This window comes from Leptodactylus fuscus, chromosome 4 (genome assembly GCF_031893055.1).
Source record: "Leptodactylus fuscus isolate aLepFus1 chromosome 4, aLepFus1.hap2, whole genome shotgun sequence".
In the NCBI taxonomy this organism is placed as follows: domain Eukaryota; kingdom Metazoa; phylum Chordata; class Amphibia; order Anura; family Leptodactylidae; genus Leptodactylus; species Leptodactylus fuscus.
In genome coordinates, this window is record NC_134268.1 from 216214577 (window position 1) to 216230352 (window position 15776).

Genomic DNA, 15776 nt, shown 5'->3' on the forward strand with positions numbered 1-15776 from the left:
TGACCCTTCTTGCCACATCCACGGCTCGAGACTCCCTCATGATTGGGTCCATTTATTTGGGCCTAATCCGGAGCAGAATGTTACGACGGGATGCCGGTGCACTTACGTCTCGGCTAGCCGTGCGTAATGTTCACACGCGGAATGCATACCCTATATGGGGGTCATACTGTTGGAGTATGGAGTAGAAGGCTGCGCTAGAGGATGTCCGGGGTAGGATTAGCCCATGAGAATACCAGAGATTCTGATAAACAAATGGGTTTCAAGGGTCCAACAGAAGACAACCCTTATCACTAAAGCCAGGTTCATACGGGGTATTTCGAGACAGATTTTGACACGGAATCCATGTCAGTATCAGGCTCAAAAAACCACCTCCCAGTAGCCACCCGCCACTATACCAGACTCCTAAGTGTGTCTTGGTACAGTCCAGTGGTGAGCTTAGAGAGACCTCCTCTTAGGAAACAGGGTTGCCCTCTGTGTGGTCTGCCCTGTGCTGAAAGATGGAGAACACTGCCCCCAGTGGCCAGGCTGTGCACCTTCCAGGTTGTTTCTCTATTAATCTCACTTCGTTCTGTTTTGGTTATAGAAAAACAAAACAAAAAAAACACCTCCCATTGAAATCAATGGGAGCCGGTCATTTCCTTTTTCCGCGAGCTGTTTTTTCCCACTCACGGAGAAAAACAAGCGACCTGCTCTTTCTTCAGGCAGATTCCACAGCTGATTCAGCCGCAGTCGCGACACCTCCCTCCCGACTAGGACCGTTCATTTAGGCCTAATCCGGAGCGGAATGCCACGACTGGATGCTGGTTTACTTCACCGGCATCCAGTCGCGGCTAGCCATTTTTTGAAGCGGAATCTGAGGCAGCCTCCTTGACAAAATTCCAGTCCAAAAAACTCAGATGTGAACTTACCCCAAGGTTCCATCTTATGGGATCAGTCAGTAATAACCGATTACCTCTTATTGCTGATATTTTGTGTGAGTACAATAATAAAAGCAAAGGCTATTGTCAGGAATCTAAATATCCGAAATTCTAATTCTTGGCCCAGGAGTTGTCATTTTTTGTCTATAGTGCTGCTCGGGGAGATTCTACATTTGGCACTTAGTTACTACTTTAAGGTTGCTACCATGTTTCCCCAAAAATAAGACAGTGTTTTATATTAAATTTTGGTCCTAAGGAGATGACGTGTCTTATTTTCGGGGGATGTCTTATGTGCTTGCTGCACAAAGACTGTATGAAGAAAAAGGATCGGCTGGAGCGGGGGTCAACGTCCCCTTAGCAGAGCGCCGGCATGACTCCCGGTAGTAGGTAGTGCAGGAGGTTGGGGGGGGGGAGGTATGCTACCTTCCCCATCTTCGTAGCAGCGCTGGTGCTGCTGTTGGTCGCTGGCTGAATGCTGTGTGCGGTGCTCTGTGTGTACAGGTGAGCCAGCTGCTGTGATACTGTACGTTGTATCCACTATTCCTGCTGCTGTGGGATGAGCTGGGAGAGCGGACCCCTCCGGCCACATATGATGCTTAGTGTATGCACAGCGGCATCTCCCAGCTCATCCTACAGCAGCAGTAGCAGTGGATACAATGTATCGTAGCGGCATCAGCAGCAGATGTTTTTCTTCGTACTGTACAATCTTTGCGCAGAAAGATTATTATTATTGGGGGATGTCTTACTTTCAGGGCGTGCCTTATATTAGGCAATTTAACAAAACCTCTTCTATGCCTTACTTTCAGGGGATGACTTATTTTCGGGGAAACACGGTATGTCTACCAGGCAAACTTTGGCTAGATCAGTTCAGCCAATCAGAGGTTTAGAGCCAATCCAGTCTGAGACTGGGTATTGTAACCTGATACTTCCTTGCTCTGGTGCCTGTGATTACATTAGTTTTCTAGGCTCTGTATTCTAAGAACTCGCTCCCAGTTCCTTACCTTGTTTCCTGCACATTGTCTGGTTTACTGATTTGGCTGACTACTCTCTGCCTGCCACATATTTTCTGCAAGTGCACCTACTTTCTTACACCTTGTTTTTGGGTTGCAGAACATTGGAAAACAGTAAGTATAGAAGGCTTATGGGATTTTTTTTATATGACTATAGTTTGGGGTAGCATTGCACCTAATTAAACCATTGCAACAAATGGTGCAGAAAACTTGCCTACTAAATTCTAATTACGTGTGTGGTTTGAGATCCAAATAGCTTCTTAAAGGGGCTCTATCACTGGATTTTCGCTATTTTAGATAAACATATGCCTGAACAGCCTTTAAAAAGGCTATTCAAGTTCTGCTAATCGTTTGTTAAAAGACCCCCCTGTTTTAATGAATTACCTTTTAGATGTATATGTAAATGAGCCCTCCGTGCACCGTGGTCATTCCCGTGCACCCCTCACATCATACTCTGTTCACGCCCTCCTCTGTGGTTCTTCTATGTAAGTCTCTCCTCCTGCTTTCGATTCACAGCCGTTAACTGTCTGTTCCCTGCTAGTGGTACAGGACCTGTGATTGTGTCATTACTGCTCTGTGATTGGCTTGTCCCTTGGATGACGTCACTACAAGGTCCTTCATCATCTTCTAAGTAGTGATCTATGCAGTACAATGTTCAGTACAGTGCAGTACAGTATAGTGCAGTAAAATGTTTAGTATAGTGCAGTACACTGTGCAGTACAATACAGTGCTATATATGTACAGTACAGTATGGTGCAGTACAATGTGCAGTACATAGGGCAGTATAGTATAGTGCAGTACAATGTGCAGTACAGTATAGGGCAGTACAATGTTCAGTATAGTGCAGTATGTTGTGCAGTACAGCATAGAGCAGTACAATGTGCAGTACATAGGGCAGTATAGTGCAGTACAATGTTCAGTATAGTGCAGTACAGCATAGAGCAGTACACTATAGTGCAGTACATTGTGCAGAATAATACAGTTCAGTACATATTGCAGTACATCGAGCAGTAGATTGTACAGTACAGTAGCAGTGTTGTGGATACATTTACAATAAGTTCCATACACACACTTCAGAAATACATCTCCCAGGGCAAAGTATCTATTCTGCGGGTTCTTCACCCAGTTCTCAGTATGTCAGTTATTGCTTTGGATTACAAGCCATCCCTTTAGACCCTGGAGTATTCAGCTGAGGCCCAGGGGAAGGGTGAAACCCTAATAAACACTCACCTGCCTTACCTCTCCTGGGCTACCTTATGGTGTCCAGTTTCCTATCGATGTCCTTTTCAGTGACATCATTCCCCCAGATGACCACTGAGGCCTGTGATTAGGTCTTAGTGGTCATGGCGGACATGCCAACATCATGGCACTTTATTGTAAGCAACATAATGTCGGCATGCCCTACGTGACTACTAAGGCCTTTGGTCCACCAAGTGAAATCACAAGGAGGCCTGAAGATAACCAGACTAAGCTTCCATCTTCTATTGCTGGCTACTTGTCATGAATAGGAAGTCACCTCCTGGCTAATGTCTGGGGACTCGGGGCCACTATTCCACTCCTCCCACCATCTAGGTGCGCAGAAACATAGACATGGCCCGATAACTCCAGAATGTCCCGCACGAAGCTGGGAAGTGTAACTATCCAACTCCAACCAGTGCAAAACAATAAGCATCACAAATACAAAGTAGCAAAGTCCTTAGTACTGGACTCTTATGGGGAGACACCACAAGGTCTCCTCCGTGTCACGTGGGATTAGACGGAGGTTTTAATTCATTTTAATATAATCTATAAAAAAAAAATCCTCCTCGATGTGCATTGTGAAATAACTCAGGCGTGCTGACTTGTTCATTTCAGCGGAAACACAGAAATCCAGCAAAAAGCAAAAGTTTAATGAAGTGTTCAGACAAAGCTCAGACTGTCAGCGCTATTAACACCCGGTTTATATTTAGACCACAGATAGGTTCATTGGGCTTAGTCAGCAAATAGAAAATCTTACCTTTGATTTTTTTTTTTAGCCCCCCCCCCCCCCCCCTCCACTTTCATGGGTGAAAAGTTTCATTAATAAACATTGCAGAACCATTAAGTTACAAAAAAAGATGAGATAAGACGTGATGGGGACTGAAATATACAGGAGCAGCCAAATACTAGATAGATTTCATGTCAGCGGCAAATGGAAACAAATCCGTCAGGGATATAGTTCTTAGATAGAAAAATAAGGATTAGAAATAGTGATGGCGGAACACTAGGATATGTCATCACTGTATAGTCTGTGGGGGAGGAGGAGACCTATAGGACCCCACTGGTTCTTTTCCATCCAGACCAGACCACTATGACCACTTCTCTGGTTGTCCTTCCTTTTCTTCTCCATCCAGCTCAGATGACTATGGCCACTTCTCTTAATGAGTGCAAGAACCCAGAACCAAACCCAATAAATTCAAGGAGCTGTGCCAAGGTTTGAAGTTACCTCTTATTAATAGGATAGGGGATTACTTTATCATAGGTGTGAATCTTACCGCAATGGACCACAAACAATCCTGAGAATGAGAGTCCAGATCCCCAGTCCTGATGGACCAGCTACTCTGTCGGTGTACAGTGCTAAGCAATCTCCAGCGCTCCCATAGAGAATGAATGTAGTGGCAGGACACAAACTCAGTCTGTCACTCCATCAGGACAAGAGAACTGGATATTAAATATCTATCTATCTATCTATCTATCTATCTATCTCCTATCTATCTATCTATCTATCTATTTCCTATCTGTCTATCTATCTATCTATCTATCTATCTATCTCCTATCTATCTATCTATCTATCTATCTATCTATCTATCTATTTATCTTCTATCTATCTATCTATCTATCTATCTATCTATCTCCTATCTGTCTATCTATCTCCTATCTATCTATCTATCTATCTATCTATCTCCATCTATCTATCTATCTATCTATCTATCTCCTATCTATCTATCTATCTATCTATCTATCTATCTATCTATCTCCTATCTATCTATCTATCCCCTATCTATCTATCTATCTATCTATCTATTTATTTATCTATCTGTCTATCTCCTATCTATCTATCTATCTATCTATCTCCTATCTGTCTATCTATCTCCTATCTATCTATCTATCTATCTATCTATCTATCTATCTATCTATCTCCTATCTATTTATCTATCTATCTCCTATCTATCTATCTATCTATCTCCTATCTATTTATCTATCTATCTATCTATCTATCTCCTATCTATCTATCTATCTATCTATCTATCTATCTATCTCCTATCTGTCTATCTCCTATCTATCTATCTATCTATCTATCTATCTATCTCCTATCTATTTATCTATCTATCTATCTATCTATCTCCTATCTATCTATCTATCTATCTATCTATCTATCTATCTCACACTACATCAATGATAGTTGTGAGTTTTTTACATATATTTACTTTGCCTTCACTTTCCACTTTCTCTTTTTATCTAGACTTTTTGTAAAGCAGATGGAGTTATTTAAAGCTCTGCGCAGGACGTGTGAAATCCATAGAATTCAGGTAATTATACATTGATGCCTTGATGAGCTGCGCAGTAATAATTGGCTACTTTCTAAATATATATATAGATAAGAGAACATAATAACTATTAGAAGAGGTGAAATACATTCCTAAATCCAGATGTAGAACTTCAAATGTTGTACATGGTATGAAAGTCTACCCATATCTTGGCTGTATGGCTATGCTAGATGTAATATGGCGGCACACTGGATGGACTAGTGGTTATATGGCGATCTGAGACATTATGTTGAAGTATACTGAGGTTATTATGGTGTGTGATATTATATGGAGTTTTATTGGTTATATGAAGATTGTAAGATTACAGTGAGAATACATTGTTGTAGATACATTTGTTGTATGGCGATTTGTATGGTTATATGGAGGTACAGTATACAGAGGTCTAAGAGAACCACAGACATATTTAAAGGGGTTTCTCAAGACTTAGTCATTTCAGACCTGTCCTTAGGATAAGTCATTACGTGAGGATCAGTGGGGGTCAGACACCAAGGAAACTGCAGATCAGCTGTTTGAAGCAGCAGTGGCTCTGTATGTCTGGTCATGTGCTGCTGACTTTAGGCACAACTCCTCCAGCTGTTACTTACAGAAGTACTCCGATGACTCTGCTATAGTCGGCCTTATCACTGATGGTGACGATAGGGAATACAGAGACTTATACCGGGACTGTGTGGACTGGTGCCAGCAGAACCAGCTCAGGATTAATGCTGGGAAGACCTAGGAGATGGTGGTGGACTTTAGTAAATAGAGAAGTGCCCCGACCTGGTGGAGATCCAAGGAACATGTATTGAGATAGTCAGGACCTATAAGTATCTGGGCGTGCTCCTCAATAATAAACTAGACTGGGCTGACCACCTGGAGGCGCTGCACAGAAAGGGCCACAGCAGACTCTACCTGCTCAGGAGGCTGAGGGCCTTCGGGGTCCAGGGGACACTTCTTAGGGCCTTCTTCAACTCTGTGGTTGCTTCAGCCTTCTTTTTCGGTGTGGCCTGCTGGGGGAGCAGTTTATCAACCAGGGACAGAAAGAGACTTGACAGGCTGATCAGGAGGGCCAGCTCTGTCCTGGGGAGCCCCTTGGACCCAGTACAGGTGGTGGGCGACAGAAGGATACTGTCTGTGGTGACCTCCATGCGGGAGAACAAATCCCACCCCATGTATGGGACCTTGATGGGACTTGGCAGCACTGTAAGTGACCGTCTACTTCACCCCAAGTGTGAGAAGGAGCTATCGCAGGTCCTTCCTTCCAACCGCGACCAGGCTGTATAATCTACATCAGACCAAACGAAGACACTCCGCATAGAGAACTAATGATTATGAAGTCTTACTTCTTTCTTTCTTCTGTTCCTTAGGACTCCTAGTATATCTTCTCTTCTCAGCATATGTGTGTCTCCTTCTGTATTATATTACTGTGTATTATCCTGTGTCTGTATTACTAGGCTGCTGTAACATACTGAGTATCCCCACTGTGGGACTATTAAAGGATTATCTTATCTCTTATCTTATCTTAACATTCCTCCGTCACATGGTCTACCAGAAACTCATTCCATTCTGGTGAATGAGGCTGAGCTGCAATACCAAGCACAGCCACTATAAAATGTATGGTGCTGTGCTTGGTAAGTACTGGAGATGACATAGTACTTACCCTCTACAAACAACGGATTGGCGGCATCTCAGGGGTTGAACTGCTGTGGATCTTGAATAGATGGCCTATTCTAAGGATAGGTTATCAATCATTAAGCCTGGAACATGCCTTTAAGATTTTTCCATATGCTACTTTTCTCCTATTGTCCTATGAATGTAACAAACTTCAACTTGATTCTAAATGTGCTCAATAAACAGTCTCAAAACTTCTAATTTACTTAATCTTATCATGCTTCCATAAACTATCAGATTTAAGTTAAAAAGGACAGATCATCCCCTAAAAGTGTCAAATCCCACCTTACCTTTGTTCCCTTGTAGCAGCAGTGTGAGTAGCGGCTTGAACCTGCTAAAATAGCAGCCCCATGTAAAATCATGGATAAAGCAGAGAAGAAGAATCACATGATCTCAGGGATCAGATAAGCTTTCCCATAATGCCTCATAACAAGGGACGGCCAACTATGAGGGACTAAAGGTCAGGGGACACTGAAGACTCATTGGCAGTATACAAAACCCAGGTAGAAAGAAAAAGCGGTTATATTGTGGGAGAGATTAGAGAGATAAGGAACGTGTGTGCTAGTGTTAGTGGAGTGTTAGGGTTAGTGGGGTGTTAGTGGTGTTCTAGTGTTAGTAGTGTGCTAGTGTTAGTAGTGTGCTAGTGTTAGTGGGGTGCTAGTGTTAGTAGTGTGCTAGTGGTGTTCTAGTGTTAGTGGGGTGCTAGTGTTAGTAGTGTGCTAGTGTTAGTGGGGTGCTAGTGTTAGTAGTGTGCTAGTGGTGTTCTAGTGTTAGTGGGGTGCTAGTGTTAGTAGTGTGCTAGTGTTAGTGGGGTGCTAGTGTTAGTGGGGTGTTAGCAGTGGCGGATCCAGGGTTTGCGGGGCCCTGGGCAATTGACTTTGGCGGGGCCCTACACGCAGCGCGCCACAGCAAATTAGGCCCAGCCCACTTTTATGTTGACTCCGCCCATTCTCATTCATTTTTCATGTGATTCCACACAGTATAATCCTCCTACAGTCACCCGTAAATTATATGTCCCCCTCCATCTCTCCCCCATTTTCATATACACCCTTCATCTACCCCTAGTTTCATGTCCCCCCCTCTATCTATGTCCACAGTTTAATGCCATTCTACCCCTTTATCTGCCCACAGTTTCATGTCCCCCCCCCGTCTCTGCCCCAGTGTCATGCCATCCCCCCCTTCATCTGCCCCAGTATCATGCCATTCTCCCCCCTTCATCTGCCTCAGTGTCATGCCGTTCTCCCCCCCTTCATTTGCCCCAGTGTCATGCCGTTCTCCCCCCCTTCATTTGCCCCAGTGTCATGCCGTTCTCGCCCCTTCATCTGCCCCAGTGTGATGCTGTTCTCCCCCCTCCATCCACCCCAGTGTCATGCTGTTCTCCCCCTCCATCTGCCCCAGTGTCATGCTGTTCTCTCCCCCTCCATCTGCCCCAGTGTCATGCTGTTCTCTCCCCCTCCATCTGCCCCAGTGTCATGCTGTTCTCACACACACACACGCGCTCACCTTTCCTCGTTCCCCCGCAGCACTCTCCCTCAAACACATATTGTAGGCGCGATGTGACATCATCACATCGCGACTACAAATGCCGGAGCTCAGTGTTAAAACAGGAGCTGAGCTGTGACAGCTCCTGCTTTAAACGCCTATGTATTCAGCTCATCGGCCGATGAGTTGAAATCGGGACATGCTGACCCAGGGCCGGCTCCAGGTTTTTATGGGCCCTTGGGCGACAGAACCTCAGTGGGCCCCCTTGTAAAGGAGGCGGGGGAGTCGAGACACTGTGCGTCGCAGATGAAGCGAGTGACGTCATGCAGGAGTGTGGTGTCACCAACGCCATACCTCTCAATTTTTAAAGAGTAGAAAGAGGGGCAAAATGTGCGGCGCATGTACGGCAAATTTGGCTCCACCCACTTTTAGGTTGATTCCACCCATTCTCATTCATTTATTATGTGCTCCCACACAGTATAATCCTCCTACAGTCACCCATAAATTATATGCCCCCCCTCCATCTCTCCCCCAGTTTCATATACACCCTTCCTCTGCCCCCAGTTTCATATCCCCCCCTCCATCTCTGTCCCCAGTTTCATCACGTTCTCCCCCTTCATCTGCCCACAGTTTAATGTCCCCCGTCTCTGCCCCAGTGTCATGCCGTTCCCCCCTCCCCTTCATTTGCCCCCAGTTTCATTGGGCCCCCTCCACCTCTGTCCCCAGTTTCATGTCGTTCTCTCCCCACCCCCTTCATCTTCCCCAGTGTCATGCCGTTCCCCCCTCCCCTTCATTTGCCCCCCAGTTTCATTGGGCCCCCTCCATCTCTGTCCCTAGTTTCATGCCGTTCTCTCCCCACCCCCTTCATCTTCCCCATTGTCATGCCGTTCCCCCCCCACCTCCCCTCCCCTTCATTTGCCCCCCCCCCCCCCCAGTTTCATGGACCCCCTTCATTATGTTCCACCTTAATATTTAATACAAAACAAACACTTACACTCACCTTCCATCACTCACTTTCCATCACTCACCTTCCATCGTTCCCCCGACGCTCCTCTCTCTCTCACTCCAGTCACATACGAGATGCAGGAGCTGTGAGTTCAGCTCCTGCTTAGCTCCGGCCCGGCTTGCATGTGTAAGCGTGATGTGATGACGTCATCGCGCCTACACACGCAAGCCGGGCCGGAGCTTTAAAGCAGGAGCTGATCTCACAGCTCCTGCTTTAATCGCGTATGTATTCAGCTCATCGGCGGACGGACGCCGATGAGCTGAAATCGTGACAGGCAAGTGCCGGGGGGCCCCCAGAGGCTCTGAGGGCCCCGGCACTTGCCCAACTATGCCGAGCTGACCGGGACCATTTTGTTAGGGCTAAGCGCGGGGCCCCGGGTGGTTGCCCGGCTCACCCGGCCCTGGATCCTCCCCTGGGTGTTAGTGGGGTGCTAGTGTTAGTGGGGTCTTAGTGGTGTTCTAGTGTTAGTGGTGTTCTAGTGTTAGTGGGGTGCTAGTGTTAGTGGGGTCTTAGTGGTGTTCTAGTGTTAGTGGTGTTCTAGTGTTAGTGGGGTGCTAGTGTTAGTGGGGTCTTAGTGGTGTTCTAGTGTTAGTGGTGTTCTAGTGTTAGTGGGGTGCTAGTGTTAGTGGGGTCTTAGTGGTGTTCTAGTGTTAGTGGTGTTGTAGTGTTAGTGGGGTGCTAGTGTTAGTGGGGTATTAGTGGTGTTCTAATGTTAGTGGTGTTCTAGTGTTAGTGGTGTTCTAGTGTTAGTGGGGTGCTAGTGTTAGTGGGGTCTTAGTGGTGTTCTAGTGTTAGTGGTGTTCTAGTGTTAGTGGGGTGCTAGTGTTAGTGGGGTATTAGTGGTGTTCTAATGTTAGTGGGGTGCTAGTGTTAGTGGTGTTCTAGTGTTAGTGGGGTGCTAGTGTTAGTGGTGTTCTAGTGTTAGTAGTGTGCTAGTGTTAGTGGTGTTCTAGTGTTAGTGGGGTGCTAGTGTTAGTGGTGTTCTAGTGTTAGTGGTGTTCTAGTGTTAGTAGTGTGCTAGTGTTAGTGGTGTTCTAGTGTTAGTGGTGTGCTAGTGTTAGTGGGGTGCTAGTGTTAGTGGGGTGCTAGTGTTAGTGGTGTTCTAGTGTTAGTAGTGTGCTAGTGTTAGTAGTGTGCTAGTGTTAGTGGGGTGCTAGTGTTAGTGGGGTGCTAGTGTTAGTGGGGTGCTAGTGTTAGTAGTGTGCTAGTGTTAGTGGGGTATTAGTGGTGTTCTAATGTTCGTGGGTTGCAGCAGGTGCAACAATCTCAATTCTCTCCAGCAAAACCTTCTAATTCAGTCTATAGAATGTGTCCCTGGTAAACATTTCGATCAGAACATACAGCGCTCTTATTGTATGTACCTTATATCCTTGCCATATATCACACTAGCTCTAACATGTTTTGCTTGCCAAACACCAAAAAAAGTGAAACTGTTACGAATCCTCCAGTGCAATGTGTTATTAGAGCGGCTGCCATCGGCCACCACATCGCCCATTTGCCCATATCTGTATCTATCTGTATCTATCGCACCTTGCAGCAATAATAGGGGCTTTCTGGTCACTTTTTTGCTCTTTACTTTGCCGTCACTTTCCAGATCTCTCTTTTATTTCTTGCTTTTGTAACCCAGTTATATAAAGCTCTGAGCAGGACGTGTGAAATCCATAGAATCCAGGTAATTATACATTAATGCCTTGATGAGCTGCGCAGTAATAATTGGTTATTTTCTAAATATATATATAGAACTAAAGAAAATAAAAGCTATCCAAAAAGGTTACATATATTTCTGTATCCAGATGTATAGCTGCAAATGTTATGCAATGCAAGGCATGGAACCTCTAAACATAGTCTACTGAGATTATTGGGGGAGGGTGTGTGACTATATGGAGATATACTGGTTATATGGTGGTGTGTGAGGCTATATGAAGGTATACTGGTTATATGGTGGTGTGTGTGACTATATGGAGGTATACTGGTTATATGGTGGTGTGTGAGGCTGTATGGAGGTATACTGGTTATATGGTGGTGTGTGAGGCTGTATGGAGGTATACTGGCTATATGGTGGTGTGTGAGGCTGTATGGAGGTATACTGGTTATATGGAGGTCTGGTATCTGGAGGGATCTGGTATTCTGGTTATATGGTGGTGTGTGAGACTGTATGGAGGTAAACTGGTTATATAGTGGTGTGTGAGGCTATATGGAGGTATACTGGTTATATAGTGGTGTGTGAGAGTATATGGAGGTATACTGGTTATATGGTGGTGTTTGAGGCTATATGGAGGTATACTAGTTATATGGTGGTGTGTGAGAGTATATGGAGGTATACTGTTTATATGGTGGTGTGTGAGACTATATGGAGGTATACTGGTTATATGGTGGTGTGTGAGGCTATATGGAGGTATACTGGTTATATGGTGGTGTGTGAGGCTATACGGAGGTATACTGGTTATATGGTGGGGATGTGAAGCTATATGGAGATATACTAGTTACATGATGGTGTGTGAGGCTATATGGAGTTATACTGGTTATATGGTGGTGTGTGAAGCTACATATGGAGGTATACTGCTTATATGGTGGTGTGAGAGGCTATATGGAGTTATACTGGTTATATAGTGGTGTGTGAGACTATATGGAGGTATACTGCTTATATGGTGGTGTGAGAGGCTATATGGAGGTATACTAGTTATATGGTGGTGTGTGTGACTATATGGAGGTATACTAGTTATATGGTGGTGTGTGTGACTATATGGAGGTATACTGGTTATATGGTGGTGTGTGAGGCTATATGGAGGTATACTGGCTATACGGTGGTGTGTGTGACTATATGGAGGTATACTGGTTATATAGTGGTGTGTGAGGCTATATGGAGGTATACTGGCTATATGGTGGTGTGTGTGACTATATGGAGTTATACTGGTTATATGATGGTGTGTGAGGCTATATGGAGGTAAACTGGTTAAAAGCTGGTGTAATGTATAAGGTCTTGTCTGAGATTTATGGGGTTTAATTACGTGGTCTGGTTAGAGGGTCTGATCTTGGGTCTGATTTAATTTTGGAATTAATCAGAATAAATCACAAAAAATGATAGGTATGACCTAGGGGTCTCGACTGATCTGTTATCTGACAGCATTTAGGGGTGTTGTCTGAAAACTTAGAGGGAGAAATTTCTCAATCCCTCTATGCCAGTATTTTGTTATAGCGTGATGATATTGTGGTACAAGGCCATTTCTTGTGCCAAATATACACCATAGACCCCGTTCTGCATCTCACTAGCCACATTGTGACATGAGATATAATGGAACTCTAAGCCAGTCCTGACTCATGGATCTCCATTCTGGCACATGGGAGCAGCCTGATATACAAAACGCTAGTCCTAAAGGGCACCTGAGTTTTCATGAAAAGTTGAAATATGTGCAGGGTCTTGCTGGGCAGTCTGTTCTATGACGGTGGCACTCTTCAGACCTGATGTTCTATCACTTTTTCTTTTGCTAATAATCACATTATGGCTGCAGCACATTTTGCATTTGTCTCTGAGGCTTTGAATATGTACAATATGAAGAAGTCTGCCCCTCCCGTATTCATTGCTGATGCTGCTGGTTTCTTTAATATAATTATGCCAGGAGTAACTGTACAATAGCAAACATATAGCTGAGAAAGCCCAATTGAATATATTATAGGACATCTAGGAACAATGAACTGCAACTACAGGGAAAATACATGCATGCATGATGCAGCTGAAACACAGTAAAAAAAACCACAATCTATGAGCAGAGTCAGTAAAGCTGCGTTCTGTCTGTGAATAATATCCCCTTTGTAACCACACAAGCAGCCAGAAGTAGTTACAAGTACTTAGAAGACTTTTCTTACATTGTAAACTGTGAGATTTGCAGAATGTTCTGTACTTGTCTTGGAGCAAGCAGTTTGCAAACATGTGTGTAGGCTGTGAGGGGAATCAGTCCCTCCCCTCTCCATTCACTTCAAAGACAGAACAGAATCTCCCCCTCCACTTTCTGTGAAAATTTACTTTTGGATGGTATCTACGGACAGACCTTCCCTATCAACAGGGAGTGAACTGCAAATTTACTAGAAGGGAGAAACTTTAGAAAGGTTTTTCAGGAAGAAATCAGCCACACTTTTAATTGAAGTGTATTACATTTTGGTCCAGAATCACCTGCTCTATAAAATGAGACTAGGTTGTCTAAAAACTTAGTAACTATTTATTAAATCTACCCCAATAATGCATTTATGAGCTTGGTCTGTGGTCTGAATTATTTTTGGCTTAATATGGGGTCTGAATTCATTTAGGGGACTGTTCTGTTGTCTGAATTAACTCAGTGGTCGGGTTTAGAACTGAATTAATTTCGGAGTCTGGTATGAGGTCTAAACTCATTTAGGGGACTGTTCAGGGGATCTAAATGTATTTAGGTGTATGGAACTTGAGATGTGTCTGCATCAATGTAGAGTTTTTTTTCTGTGGTCTGAACCAATCTAGGGATCGGATGTGGGATCTGAATTGGTTTAAAGGTTTGGCATGGGGGCTGAAATAATTTATGGAGTCTGAATTACCTTTGCGGTCCGCCCTGTTGTCTGGTTTTAGAAACACCAATAAATTTATTATTTATTATTTAGTTAATTTTCATAGGGTCTGAATTTAATTGGGGGTATGAGAGGTGAGTTCATTTTGGGGTTGTAATGAATGTAGTGGTCTTATCCATTATCTAAGTTAATTTAGGGGTCTGGTTCGTGGTCGTAAATAATTTAGGGGTCTAATCTGTGGTCTGAATTGAGTCTATTCTGGAAAAACAATGATATAGTTACGAGTCCTCTGTCCAGCACTGGAGATGGTGCCAAATCTATTGGGTGAAATGACCATAAAATCTGTGGGGTAAAATGACTGGGATCCAGGGGCGTAACTACCGGGGTAGCAGGGGTAGCGGCTACCACAGGGCCCAGGACATTAAGGGGCCCGGCAACAGCGTTTTTTTTTTTGGGGGGGGGTTAATAGGCTGTTACCAGCTGGAGTTACTCAAGCCGGTAACGGGCCCTACTTACTTACTGATCCTGGCAGAGGCGAGGATTGGTAAGTGATGCCACGGGCCCCACAAACACTATTATTATACTCTGGGGTCTTTTCGAACCCCTGAGTATAATGATTGGAGGTGCAGGAGAAGTATGTGAACATAAAAAAATTGTGTTACTCACCTCTCTGGGCTTCAGACAGGCTTCGGGCCTGCATATCGAGTCATGTGACATCCTGGATGTCATTGACATTGACACCACCGAGGGGTGCAGCGGAGCCAGGGAGAGGTAAGTAATAGTGTTTTTTATGTTGGTATCCCCACCCCCCACCCCCTCGGTATAATAATTGTTCATGGGTGTCTACAGTGGGGTATAATACTGTGTGCAGGGGCTACTATGGGACATAATACTGTGTGCAGGGCCACTATGGGGCATAATACTGTGTGCAGGGCCACTATGGGGCATAATACTGTGTGCAGGGGCCACTATGGGGCATAATACTGTGTGCAGGGGCCACTATGGGACATAATACTGTGTGCAGGGGCCACTATGGGGGATAATACTGTGTGCAGGGGCCACTATGGGACATAATACTGTGTGCAGGGGCCACTATGGGGCATAATACTGTGTGCAGGGGCCACTATGGGGCATAATACTGTGTGTGCAGGGGCCACTATGGGGTATAATACTGTGTGCAGGGGCCACTATGGGGCATAATACTGTGTGCAGGGGCCACTATGGGACATAATACTGTGTGCAGGGGCCACTATGGGACATAATACTGTGTGCAGGGGCCACTATGGGACATAATACTGTGTGCAGGGCCACTATGGGGCATAATACTGTGTGCAGGGGCCACTATGGGGCATAATACTGTGTGCAGGGGCCACTATGGGGTATAATACTGTGTGCAGGGGCCACTATGGGGCATAATACTGTGTGCAGGGGCCACTATGGGACATAATACTGTGTGCAGGGGCCACTATGGGGCATAATACTGTGTGCAGGGACCACTATGGGGCATAATACTGTGTGCAGGGGCCACTATGGGACATAATACTGTGTGCAGGGGCCACTATGGGACATAATACTGTGTGCAGGGGACACTATGGGGATAATACTGTGTACT

At 44.8% G+C, this 15776-nt stretch overlaps 1 non-coding gene across 1 annotated transcript; it reads left to right on the plus strand.

Moving 5' to 3' along the window:
• Positions 1 to 382: 382 nt before the first annotated feature.
• On the plus strand, positions 383 to 510 carry LOC142201713 (small nucleolar RNA SNORA65). The gene has a single exon (XR_012715618.1). It is a non-coding gene; the product is annotated as a small nucleolar RNA SNORA65 (small nucleolar RNA).
• Positions 511 to 15776: the final 15266 nt, after the last annotated feature.